Here is a 12,330-nt window from a genome sequence, read left to right on the forward strand (position 1 = left end):
AGAAATTATCCCATGAAAAAGACTAACCTCCCGGCGGTACCTATGACATGTCTCACGTGGTGGGCTCTCTGTGGCTTCCTGGCCACGCTTTTATCCAGGGGGCGCAGGGAAGGAGTACGCTCACTGGAAACAGTGAGCGCAGTTGAAGGAATTGTTCTCTCTCCCAAGTGGAGAAGTTTGACCTACTGACTCATTTCATAGGAATTGGGAAAACAACCTAGTGTGGTTTTCATTGTTAGTCCTGGAAGATTCCAAAATCTGCGTGTCTGCAAATAAGATGAGCTGGAGAAAGGTAGTGTTGCCACTCGCTGTCTCTGCTTGCCTGTTCTCCTAATGGAATTCAATCCCTTCCTTCCAGGACAAGTCCAGCCTGTGCTTCAGGATCCTCTGTGTTCTGCCCAGTGGTGAGTATGGATGACAGTAGTTTCTGATTTTCACTGGTTCTTGCTTCTGAATTTCTAAATGGCATTTCGTCGGAGGATAAGCTTTTAAAGAGCATCTTTTCCTGACCCATTTATGCTACATTTCACATTTACCTGTAGAAAATACTTTGGATGTGGTGATAATCATAAAAGATGGCATAACCTATAGATGACAATAGAAGTTGTAAGCTAAGATACATTGATTTTTGCAGCATATTGCCATGAAGGCAGTTTGGATTTTGACATATTTGTATTAAGTGGTTTTTGTGATGTTCTTTAAAACACAAGTATGGAAGATAACAGTGTACATTCTAGCAAAAATAATGCAGTTACTAACGGTGAGAGATGCGTGTTTTTGGGTAGTAACCTTTATGTGCAGAGAAACTTCTGATTCCTGAGGTCTTGGTTTTAAATCAATGTTATCAAATAAGCTAAAGGTATCAAAAGAAGACAAAGAAAGTATATCAAACTTTGCGAGAAGTAGAAACTCATATTTGAAGTGGTTGATACTTGAAGGGTTGAATTATTGCCTCTGTATTATTTTGCATATGCCGGATTTCCCAAATCACACCCTTAAGTCATGTTCTCCATTAATGCAGAAGATGCTTAATATATAATTATTGTAGAATTTCTCTTTCTCTTTGGAAATGTCAGAGTAGAGAGTTGAATCAGTCATTCTGATGTGGCTTATTCAGTTTACTGCTTTATTATGTCTGAGTGCCTTAGAGCTGGGGTTCTTAACCCTCTTGGGGTGTTGGGCACCTTTGAGATTACGATGGAAGCCGTGAATCCTTTTGCCACATTCACACATAAACATTTGCCTGCATTTTCGGGGACATCTGCAGCTCAGTAAGGCTCATCTGTGGCCCCCAGGTTAAGGACACCAGCCCAGAGCCAGAGCTTACGTGATCCTGCCATTCTTGAAGTTCCCAGTAAACGCTCTGATTTCAAAGAGGAGGCATCCAAGTCAGAAAAAAATCACTCTGTGTTTGCTGGGGGCGGGGGCAGGGGTTGGAGGGGGAGCATGCTTTAAAAAAAAAAAAAAAAAAAGGAAAGGTGGAGAATATAGGTGACTAATATTAAATAAATAAAGAGAACGGATAATATTCTCAGAACCTCCAAACGGATACCCCAGGGTTCCCAAACATTTAACCATGAAATGTGTAGAATGCATCATGAACGCTGGTAGAGACTTTAAGACTCACGGTTAACAGTTGGGGCGAGTTTTTCTCATGCACAGTGAAATCTCTTCTCTTTCTTTTTCCTTTTCCATTGTGTATGTTAGCAAATTAGACAGGACTACAAATCATCCGAACTCCAGAAATATAATTGAAAACAATTGTAACCAACTGGAGAATGATTCTCCGTCAGCACAAGCACTCTGGTGGGGGTAGATGGAAGGTGTAGCTTAGTTGAGTGCAGAAAACCGCCATTTAGAAGAACTGTCGCCCTTAACGGCCCATCAGGTAAATTCAAGTCAGTACTGTAAGGCTGTTGTGGAAAAAAATAGACATGAATCTTGGGTGTATTAACAGAAGTATGACATAAAAGGGTAAGAAAACAAGACTTGCATTAGTCACACTCATTATTGTGTCCAGCCTGAGTCACATTTGAAAAAAAGATTTGGGGTAATTGTGAAGAGCAGATGCACAAGCAGCAGCAGTTTTGTACACCCTTCCAGCAAAAGATAAAGTGACAGAGTTTCAGTCTGAAAAAGGCTCAGGGATTTCTTGCTAATGGTCTTCAAGTAGTGAGAGTCTGATTTATCTTTCTATCCCTGGTGGGTCACCCACTGCCTCACTTTCAGTAAATTGCAGTGCTTTAAATGACCGTCCTGTGTGGGGACATCGGTAACACTTCTTTGATAGTCTGGGCAGGAGCAAATGGATTCCAGTAAAACCAAAGAGATACGGTCAGGACATAAGGTCTATAATAAATACATGGGTTGACTAATGAATAGGTAAGAAAGACAACCTCAGTTGCCACGATGATCAAGTTAGATGAGTGGCAAGCCGAGGGAAGTGAGGGAATCTTGGGTTGAGATCTTTCCCAAGTGAGAATAGCTAACTATGAGATGGTGGGAACATGTCTTCATTCATTCATTCAACAAACACTGAGGGCCTGTGTTGCTAGGTGCTCCCGTGCTGGGAGAGGAGGCTGAGGTACAAAAACACAGATCACAGTGGACGCTGCAGTTGCATGAAATCAGCTTGCTGTGGGACCTGGGAACTCCTAGCTGCCGTCCGCGAGGCTTCCTGACGAAGGTGATGTCTGATTTGACTCTTGGAGGACAGCCTTCGAGGAGTTAGCCAGACAAGGGGAGGCAAGCATTGTGGTGAGGCGCTGAGCGTCAGAGGCTGTGAGGTCCGGTGGAGGGTGTGGGGGGAACAGTGAGAGAAGGTGAAGCTGGAGGGGAGTCCCTGACCACAGGCCCAAGGCGCCACACCCCGTCTGCCTGAAGGTCTCTGTCCAGGAGGGTGAGGAGGCCAGACCTTGGGAAGGGGGCCGTGGCTGCAGTGAAGAGAATGAGTTGGGGGGAGAGGAGCAGGCCAGGTCAGGCAAGGCAGGGAGACCAGACAGCGAGAGAGCTGCTCCAGCCAGAGCCTTCCAGTGCAGATGAACGACAGGGATGCCCAGGACAGTGGATTCAGAGGGCGTTAGTGAGGTGGGAAAGGGGAGAGGCGAAACAAGGATGGTGGCTGAGGTGATGAAGCGGGATCATTCACCAGGAGACGAAATACGAGAGGGGAAGCAGGTCTGAGGGAAGGTAAGGCAGTGTTTGGACGTGGCAGAATGCCCACCGACAGTGGGGGTGTAGGACCCAGGAGGGTGGCCAGGTGGCTTCTATGGATTTGGATCCAGGGGTGCAGCTCCAAGTCATTATCTTACTGGTGGTCGTGACTTGTGGGAGACCTGTTTCTAAAGCAGTGGCTCACTCTCCCAAATTTTTTATATGGTATTTGTTATTTTTTTCTAACATGTGTAGTAAAACTTCTTTAAAATATGAAATAGTGTAAAGAAGGAATTTGAATTATCTCTGATCCCATCACCCAAAGCTCTCTTAATATTGGTGTGTATTTCCCTTCAGTATTTTCCTGCACACACACGGAGTTTACAGAATTAGCATCATCCTGTGTAGGAACTTTTCTATCCCATTTCTTAAATGAGCTTTTCCTCCAAGTGCTTAAAAATGCTTTAAAAACATTTTTAACAATGCAAAATTGGAGAGTGTTTAGTTAGCTTCCATTTTCTTTTCTTTAGAGAGAGAGTGCAAGAGCACATGCGGGGGTGGGGGCGGCCGGGGAGAGGGAGACAAGCAGACTCCCCACTGAGCAGGGAGCTTGACATGGGGCTCGATCTCATGACCCTGAGATTATGACCCAAGCCCAAATCAGGAGTCAGATGCCTAACCAACTGAGCCACCCAGGAGCCTGGCACTTCCATTTTTTTAAAACCCAGTTTTACATTATAAGAATTATCCTTTTAAATACATAAATCTTGGACATTTTTCATTAAAATGTACTTAAATAATGTAATATTAATATATTAATAAAACATTTGTAATATGTTAATGTAATATAACAACATATTAATATTAAATAATATATTAAAATACTTCCTTGGGATAGATTCCTTGTAGTGAGTTTATTAAGTTGAAGGAATTAAACCTTTTTATTTATTTATTCATTTTTCTCATTCTAAGTAGGCTCCGTGCCCAACATGGGTCTCAAACTCACAGCCCTGAAACTAAGAGTCACATGCGCTACTGACTGAGCCAGGCAGTCACCCCAGAATTAAACTTCTTAAAGGTTCTTGATAACCCTTGCCGAAATGTTTCCTAGAAAGCTTGTACCAAGTTAGCCACATTCTTTTTTTTTTTTTTAAGATTTATTTATTGATTTATTTGACAGAGAGAGACAGCCAGCAAGAGAGGGAACACAAGCAGGGCGAGTGGGAGAGGAAGAAGCAGGCTCCCAGCGGAGGAGCCCCATGTGGGGCTCGATCCCAGGACCCTGGGATCACACCCTGAGCCAAAGGTAGATGCTTAATGACTGAGCCACCCAGGCGCCCCCAAGTTACCCACATTCTAGCAATGAATGAAATGCCCCTCCCACCATATCTTCACCCGTACCGAGTATTATCTTTTAGAGAAAAATGTTACACTATTTTTGGCTCATTTATTCGACAGCTATTTTTTTTTTTAAGTAATGCCATACCCAGTGTGGAGCCCAACGTGGGGCTTGAACTCACAACCCTGAGATCAAGACCGCTCATGAACTGAGATCAAGAGTCAGAGGCTTAACCTCCTGAGCCACCCAGGTGCCCCTTGGCAGCTGTTTAAAGGCTTCCCACTCTGTGCAAGGTACATGGCATTCGGTAGTTGCTTTCAGGAAAGGTTAACTTTTTCATGTCTTTATTAATCCATTGTTTCTTTTTGTAAATTTCTGTTCATGTCCCTTACCAACTTTTCTGTCAAAGCACAGCTGTTCTTATCATTTATTTGAGGGGCGTGTGTGCCATGCGTGTGCGTGTGTGTGTGTGTGTGTGTGTGTGTTAGTGATATTTGGGCAGATGCTATTCTCGGCTTCTTTGATTTTTTAATTTTGTCTATGATTCTTTCGAGATAGAACATTTACATTCTGTGTAGTTAAATAAGTGATTTTTGTCTGTTTTTTTTTTTTTTCTTTGTGACCCTCCTGTTAACATGGGCTTAGGAATTCCTTCCTGCCCAGGAGTTAGAAGATATTCTTCTGATTTTTTAAAACAATAATTTCATTTTTTATATTAAACTCACCAAATTAGAAGTAAGGTGTAAAGGATTTTTTTTTTTTTCATGTAGTCAGTCCCCCAGAATCCTGTATGGAGTCACTTGTCTTTCCCCAGTTAATTTTTAGTGCTTCCTTGATTTTATACTCGAAAACCTTTCCCTGTTACATCTAACTGTAAGAGTCCATGAATTTGGGGGCATATTGGTACTTGAGTGGAGGGTGTGATAATACTTTTGTCCCAACGTTTTATTATTAAAAGTCTCAAGTATACAGTAAGGTTGGAATAATTTTACAGTGAATCCCACCACCTATATACCAGCTGGATTCTCTAATTAATATCTTGCCATTTTTTCCCTTTATCATGTATCTGTTCGTGTGACAGTTTTTAAAACTCCTGAGTCATGATTTGAATTCAGGTAGAATAGCAAAGACATTTTCTTTCATTCTGTTTTTTCTCTAATTTGTAGGTTTGATTTCCAAGAAACTTCCAGCTATTTATATTAGTACAGTATTTATACTAGTACAGTAAAATAGTGAACATCGGAATAAATACCAAGAGAAGCTGCTTTCCAAGATATGCTTTGGTCCTCTAATTTTATGAATATGGTTTTATTTTTTAAGGCTTATGATTATATTCACATACGATGAATTCATTTTTCAAACATAACTCCCTCTTAAGGCTCCGTCCTCCCATTAGCCTTGCTTTTTGTTCTTTTGGTTGGAGCTGAAGAGTACATTTAAGGGAGGACTAGAAAGGCACACAGTGGGCACCGACATGCTTGTAGAAGTCCGGTGAGTGGGACTTGGCCGAGCCAGCAGGGGGGCTGCCTGGGAGCAGCGGGCTTTGAAAGAAAGTTTTTGCCAGAGTCAGGTCACCTTCCCAAGTGGCCGCCATCAGGCTCTGCCATGGGAACCTTAGCGTAAAGACTGCTCTGCCCAGGGCAGCGTATAGCCCCAGACCTTCCCTACTGATGTCTGGCATTGAGTGTCCCTGGTTCACAGTGAGTGATAAGATCAAACCTTATGTCAAGGACCTTAACCACCTTTCCCAGCCTAACTGATGAGCTCCCTAAATTCCCATGAGTTTTCGAGGCTGGATAGCATCCCAGCCTTAGAGATGGGTTTGCAGCTGTGTCTTACCAGTAAACTGACCACCACATCTGCCTCTTAGCGCGGCATACAACTGGCTGACCGGAAAATGCACAGCCTAATTAAAAGACTCGTCTTTGGCCACCACTGGACATTAATTGGTGGTTTAATTTTTGTACCGGTTTGGTTTTTTTCACCATCTGAGCCTCAATTTCCTGCTTGTAAAATAAGTTGATTTTATTAGATTATGTAGAACATTTTTTTCTTTATTCAAAATCTGTGATTTTAATCTAGAACATTGAATCTAGGTCAGTATCCACCCCTTCCTCAGAAATCTGGGAAGACCGTGTTTTTTTTTTTTTTTTTTCCCCAGTTTCTCTGAATAATACTTTCCAGGGAGTAGGACCACTGATGAAGGTCTCCGGACCGTGGATCTGGGACTAGGATGTTAAAGCCGTTAGGTCCTGTCCAAGGGATGAGGGAGCATTCCCGGGATCATCCAGAGGAAGCCTTACTCACAGGAAGCCGATTCGCTGACTAGCTGCTTACGGAGCACATCCCCCCTTGACCTCCAGGAGACTCACTCTGTGGTGGTCCAGTGTCACCTTTGTTCTAAATTCCCCGCTCTAAGTGAGCAATGCTGTGGGATTTTAGAAGTCTAGCCATCTTAAGTGCTTAGGCATTTAAGGATAGCTTTGCGGAAAAAATTTAACATAACCTAAATTGGTATTCTTGTAACATCAGCATTCAAAAGTGGCATCCTCTTTGAGCGAATGACTTTTTTTTTTTTTAAGATTTTATTTATCTATTTGACAGAGAGCGCCTGCACAAGCAGAGGGAGTAATAGCGGGAGAGAGAAGCAGGCTCCCTGCTGAGCAGGGATGTGAGGCTTGATCCCAGGACTTGGGATCATGAGCTGAGCCAAAGGCAGGCGCCTAACCGACCGAGCCACCCAGGCGCCCGAGTGAATGATTTTCAGAAGAACAATGAAATAAGCTGCGTTTTTCTCTTGCTGCTGTCCCCTCTCACGTGTTTGTGGTCCAGCAAGTGTCAGCTTGTTGCTTCCCAAACCTGCCCGGCCATTTCCTGTTACCCTGTCTTTGAGAAGCCGCTCCCCCCATCCTTACTCGTGCCCCCCTCTCTGGCCCAGAGGAGCCCCACCATGCTACCCGCTCCCAGCCCAGGGCTGCTTTTCATGCCGCAGATACACCAGGGCTAGCGGGTTGAGTTTCTTTGGCGTTCCCGAATTTGCCAAGAGCAAGGGAGGGTAGTTGGAAAGCACTCCTGTAACCTGTTATTTTCCTTCCAGTTAAAATGTGAGGAAGACTGACTCTTCCCACCAGTCGCTACCGAGCTATGCATTGGGTTTCTGAATCATCTCCTCAATCCACAGCTCCTTTTAAAATTTCGCTCCCAGGCTAGATCTGCAGGAAATAAGGTGGCGAGGTCCTAAATGCTACAGAGTGGGTATGAAGTTAATTTACCAGATCCCAGAGTTAGCCCTGGGAGTCTTGGGGAGGCCGCTTCGCAAGTGAGGCACGCCCGTCTGGAACCTGCCGTCTGCAGAGGTGTTAACGTGCCAGAAATAGAGATAGCTTTAAGATGAATTTAAGTTAAAACATAAAATGAAGTTTGGGTGTGTTCACAGGCAGTGGGATTACTTAGCAGGTTGGGAAGGAGCACACGAGATAGTTGAGGTACATCCTTGAACTTCTGAGGGAGCTACCTCGAAGAGAAAGCGCGAATGAAACGCACCATGGTGTTACTCTGAAGGATTTCTTCAAAAAGTCAGCGCGGGGCCCAGAAACCAGGTTTGCGTTCCTCCCGGGCTGATTGAACCGCGAGCCCTCTCCCGCGAAGCTGACGGAGCCCTCTTCTTGTGTGACAGTGTCTGACCTCATCTGTACCCACCGTGACTAACCCGGGAGGCCAGGGCACTGCGGTCGCATTTCCGTGTTCTGGGGTCGGGGTCAGCAGGGATAATTCGCTCCTGTGTCCAGGTCTGCACTTTCTCATCACATCAGCTGTAGGTGAGAGGAGACCTGCTCCGGCACGGGTGCGGGAGACACCCGATGACACGGTAGTAATGACCGTAACTAGCACTGTTGGCCAAGCGCCGTGTGTCTCTTTTAAGACGCAATCCTGTGAGGCAGGTGCTGTCGTCATACCCAGTTTCCTGATGGGAAAACTAAGGCTCGGAGGAGTTAAGTCGTTTTTCCCAAGATTATGCAGCGAGTATGTGGGGGCGCCAGGGTTCGGATCACAGCAGTCTGGCTCCTGAGCCCAAGTTTTTAAGTTGTATCGTTTTCCGTTTCCATAAATATTTCCTATTTTGGAGGCATTTTTATCCTGTGGGCCAGTTTCATGCAGTCAGTTATGTTTTGTGGTGCATCCCCCAAAGCGGGGCATTCTGGCGCCGCACCTTGTTCTGGATAACTCGGTTACAGCTTGTTACGAATGGTGCGTATAACCACAGCCCACCCCCACGGCTCCAGCAAACGTGCTGGTTATTAGAGAGTATGTCCAAAAAAGGTCATTAACAAAGCAGCTATCCCAGCTACTGAACAAATAACTTGGCATGGCCCATGATGGAGTCCCTTTTCTTTTCTTTTTGGAAGTGAATAGAAGCTCGTTAATGTTGTTGTGCCTTCCAGTAAATTCAGGCCCACTGTCAGGACCCCGGACTCTGTTGTTGTGTGATACTCTTGTTGTTGCTGAGTTGGCTACAAAGTTCCTCATCAGGGAAAGCTGCTTTTCCAGCATGTGGCACAAAGGCCCTTGGTGCTCCGCCCTCATCTCTCCCCCCGCCCCCCATCTTTACCCCTATTGAGTGGGCACCAGCCAAATGAAGCTGGTCATGCTTGCCCTTTGCATGGAAGCTCTTTCTTTTGCTCTCTTCCTAGCCAACCACTGTTGTTCCTTTCAGATGAACCCTCCTCCAGGTAGCCTTCCCTGACTGCTCAGGACCAGGTCAGGGCCCCTGCATGCTTCCACAGCACCCTCTGCTTACCCTTTGTGCACGTACATAGGAGACTCTGGCTTCCTGTTTCTTGTCTGTCCTCCCTGGTTGGCATTGGCACCATAAGAGCCAGGATTGGTTCTGTTTACTTTTGGATAAACACCCTGACCCAGAAGACAGTGCCTGACAATGCCAGACATTCAACAAGTGTTTGAATGAGAGAGGTAGAAATGACATACGTGGTGACAAAGGGAACTGATACAGTGTCTGATATTTGCAGATTATAAGGTACTTTCGTATACGTTACGTTACTGAATCCTCACAGCAGCTCTGGGGAGTAGGTTTCTTGATCCCCATTGTACTAAGCTGGAAATGTCTGCTTGCCCTGGTGTGCATACACGGTCAGTACAATAGTCCCTGCTTCTCTGCTGGGGGAACGTGTTCCAGGACTCCCAGGGGATGCCTGAAACCGCGGGTAGTGCCAAACCCTATAAATACTTTGTTTTTTCCTATACGTACATGCCTATGATAAAGTTTAATTCGTAAGTTAGGCTCAGTAAGAGATTGTGACAACCATAACTAGTAATAAAGTAGAATAATTATAATATGCTATAGTAAAAGTTACATAAATGTGGTCTTTCTCTCAAAATATCTTCCTGTATTGTAGTCACCCTTCTTGCAATGACATGAGATGATAAAACGGATTTGTGGTGAGATGCAGTGAGGTGAATGACATAAGCACTGTGACGTAGCCTTCAGCTGTCATTGACCTTGTGATGATAAGTCAGAAGGAAGATCGTCAGCTTCCAGACTGTGGGTGACCACGGGTAACTGAGACCATGGGTAGCTGGAAAGTGAAACCATGGGTAAGGGTGGGGACTACTGGATTTGAGCTTCCGTCTTCTGACCCCAGATCTTGTACTCTAAGGTACCATGTGAGTATTGCCTCCAGGTAAACAGGTGTTCGAATCTGTAACAAAAGCAGTATCATCCCGGGGGCGCCTGGCTGGCTCAGTCGGTTAAGCGTCTGCCTATGGCTCAGGTCATGATCTATAGGTTCTGGGATCGAGCCCCATGTCGGGCTCCCCGGCGGGGAGTCGTCTTCTCTCTCTGCCCCTCCCCCTGCTCTTGCTTACACGTGCGCTTTCTCTCTCAAATAAATAAAAGTCTTAAAGAAAAAACAAAACAAAACGGTGTCATTCTTGCTCTAACCAACAAGATCCAGAGGGAGAATTGACAGACTTTAATTTCTCTCCCTTTCCCCCTTGGCACCTTCCTACCTCCCACAAGTGCTCTGTGAGGGCCTTGCACTGACATGTGATGGATTCTTTCCGAGTTTCAAGGTGCTGACGGTGAACCTCTTGTTTGGATTTAGCTCAGGCTAGCTGCAGCCCTTCTTTCCTTGGGGTCTGAGCTTTTTGGAAGAGTGGTGAGCTGGAGGAGTTCAAGTGAAGTCCCTGAGCATATTGACTATGTAAGCTCGTGGTGTGTTGGGGAGTGAGAAGTGAGTCGGGTGGGAGGTGTGTGTTCCCCGGGCAGCGAGAAAGTGAGCAAGAGGACGTGAGTTGGGGGCTGACTGGGTTGGCAAGGAAGAGGCAGCAGAGAGGTTGCTGGCTGGAGGGGCGGTGTAATTGAACAGTTGAGCAGATCCTAATAACAGACTGGGGTGTTCTCCACAGGCCTGCAGGGGAGCAGAGTGGAAGCAAGTGAGCTGGCAGCATCTTTGGACACGCAGAACTAGATGGGAATGACTTACCTGGGATGCAGGGCCTGCGTCATTCCCACAAGCAGGTCGCCCAGGGACTAGGGCACAATCAGAGGAGGGAGAGAGAGAGATTGGGGGCAGCATTTCCTAAGCTGTCAAAGTCAGGGTTTCATCTTCAGCCCTGCTCTGGTCTAGGTCCTCCCGGCACTGTGACCAAGGGAGGAATTTTTAATTGCACAGAGAAGTTAATTTTGCCACCACGGTAGAACTCTAGGCCAAGTTCATAAATCCTTTCAGCGATTGTTTGGGAGTGTCAGTTATGAACTTCTCCTTTTATACCTGGTTATTTGCAGTCAGAAGATATACCAGCATTTACTACAGTTTTATTGGGGGAGGTGGGGGAGGTGGGGAAGGTCGGGAACAGATGGAGATGTGGTTAGAGGGACCTTCTCTAGGTTATCCAGAGATCAGAGCAACTCAGGGGGGGTCAGAGGGGGCTCGTATCATTGCTCATTCATGCATCAAAGCTGTCGTGAGCATCGGCTGTGGGCCAGGCTCTGGTTGGCATCGGGATGATGATGATGGTGGGGGGGGTTAAGAAAACAAGTGTGGTCTCTTGTCCTATCGTGGAAGCTGAGTAGGTGCATAGGAGAGCAGTCCAATAAAACAGAACACTCAGGCTATGTGCTGTGAGGGAAAAGGTGCTTTAAGATGAAAGGGGGGCTCCCTTTTGAGTGGTTCTCTGAGGAGGTAATTTCTAAGATGGGAGCCAAAGGTTGAGAAAGGAGTGTGTGGGTGGAGGAGTTGGGGGTGAAGTTTCCAAGCATAGAGAACATCTGAGAAAGGCTCTGTGGGGGGGACATGTTTGGCCTTTGGGGATCGAGGAGGCAGGTGTGGCCCAGGATGAGGGTTGGAGGGGCAAGCAGGTACCGCCCCTTGGCGGCCTTCCTTTTGGTCTGCCCCAGCTCTGGAAGGCATCTGTGCATCTCAGAAGTCTCCTGGGGTCTTTTCACAACCCCTGTAAGTGTCCCCAGCCCAGGGCATCCCCCAGGCTCTCAGGAAAGCCCTCATCCCCAAGAGACTGCCTGCCACTCTCCTCTCCTGTTCGTGTCACTTGTCAGGGGGAATAAGGACATAATAGTGAAAGCAGATTTTAGTGAACTTGAAACCAGGAGTCATTTCAGGTGCTAAAAAGCATGAAAAATAGGCCCAAGGGACTATAAAATGACTTTAAATGGATGGGGTTAGCTCTGCTGTGGCTCCCACACGCAGGTCTTGTGAGCTCAAGAACTGGGTGGTGAACACAGCAAGGCAATAGGAGTAAAAACCACAATCTTGGTTCTTCTGAAAAGTGAAACCTGCAGAGTTGCCCTCCCCGCTCCCCCC

General features: G+C 46.1%; 1 long non-coding RNA gene across 16 annotated transcripts in view; it reads left to right on the forward strand.

Annotated features, from left to right (window-relative positions):
- The window catches only part of LOC121105805, a 222,099-nt gene that overhangs the window by 186,170 nt on the left and 23,599 nt on the right, over nt 1-12,330 (forward strand). For 15 of the 16 annotated variants that reach the window (XR_005838489.1, XR_005838494.1, XR_005838499.1 and 12 more), the window contains one exon: nt 359-871. This is a non-coding gene — a long non-coding RNA (uncharacterized LOC121105805). Of the gene's footprint in view, nt 1-358; nt 872-12,330 lie in introns of those variants that run through there. The other variant, XR_005838501.1, reaches the window with a different exon arrangement.

The sequence above is a fragment of the Ursus maritimus genome, unplaced genomic scaffold, assembly GCF_017311325.1.
Source record: "Ursus maritimus isolate PB19 unplaced genomic scaffold, ASM1731132v1 scaffold_3, whole genome shotgun sequence".
Classification (NCBI taxonomy): domain Eukaryota; kingdom Metazoa; phylum Chordata; class Mammalia; order Carnivora; family Ursidae; genus Ursus; species Ursus maritimus.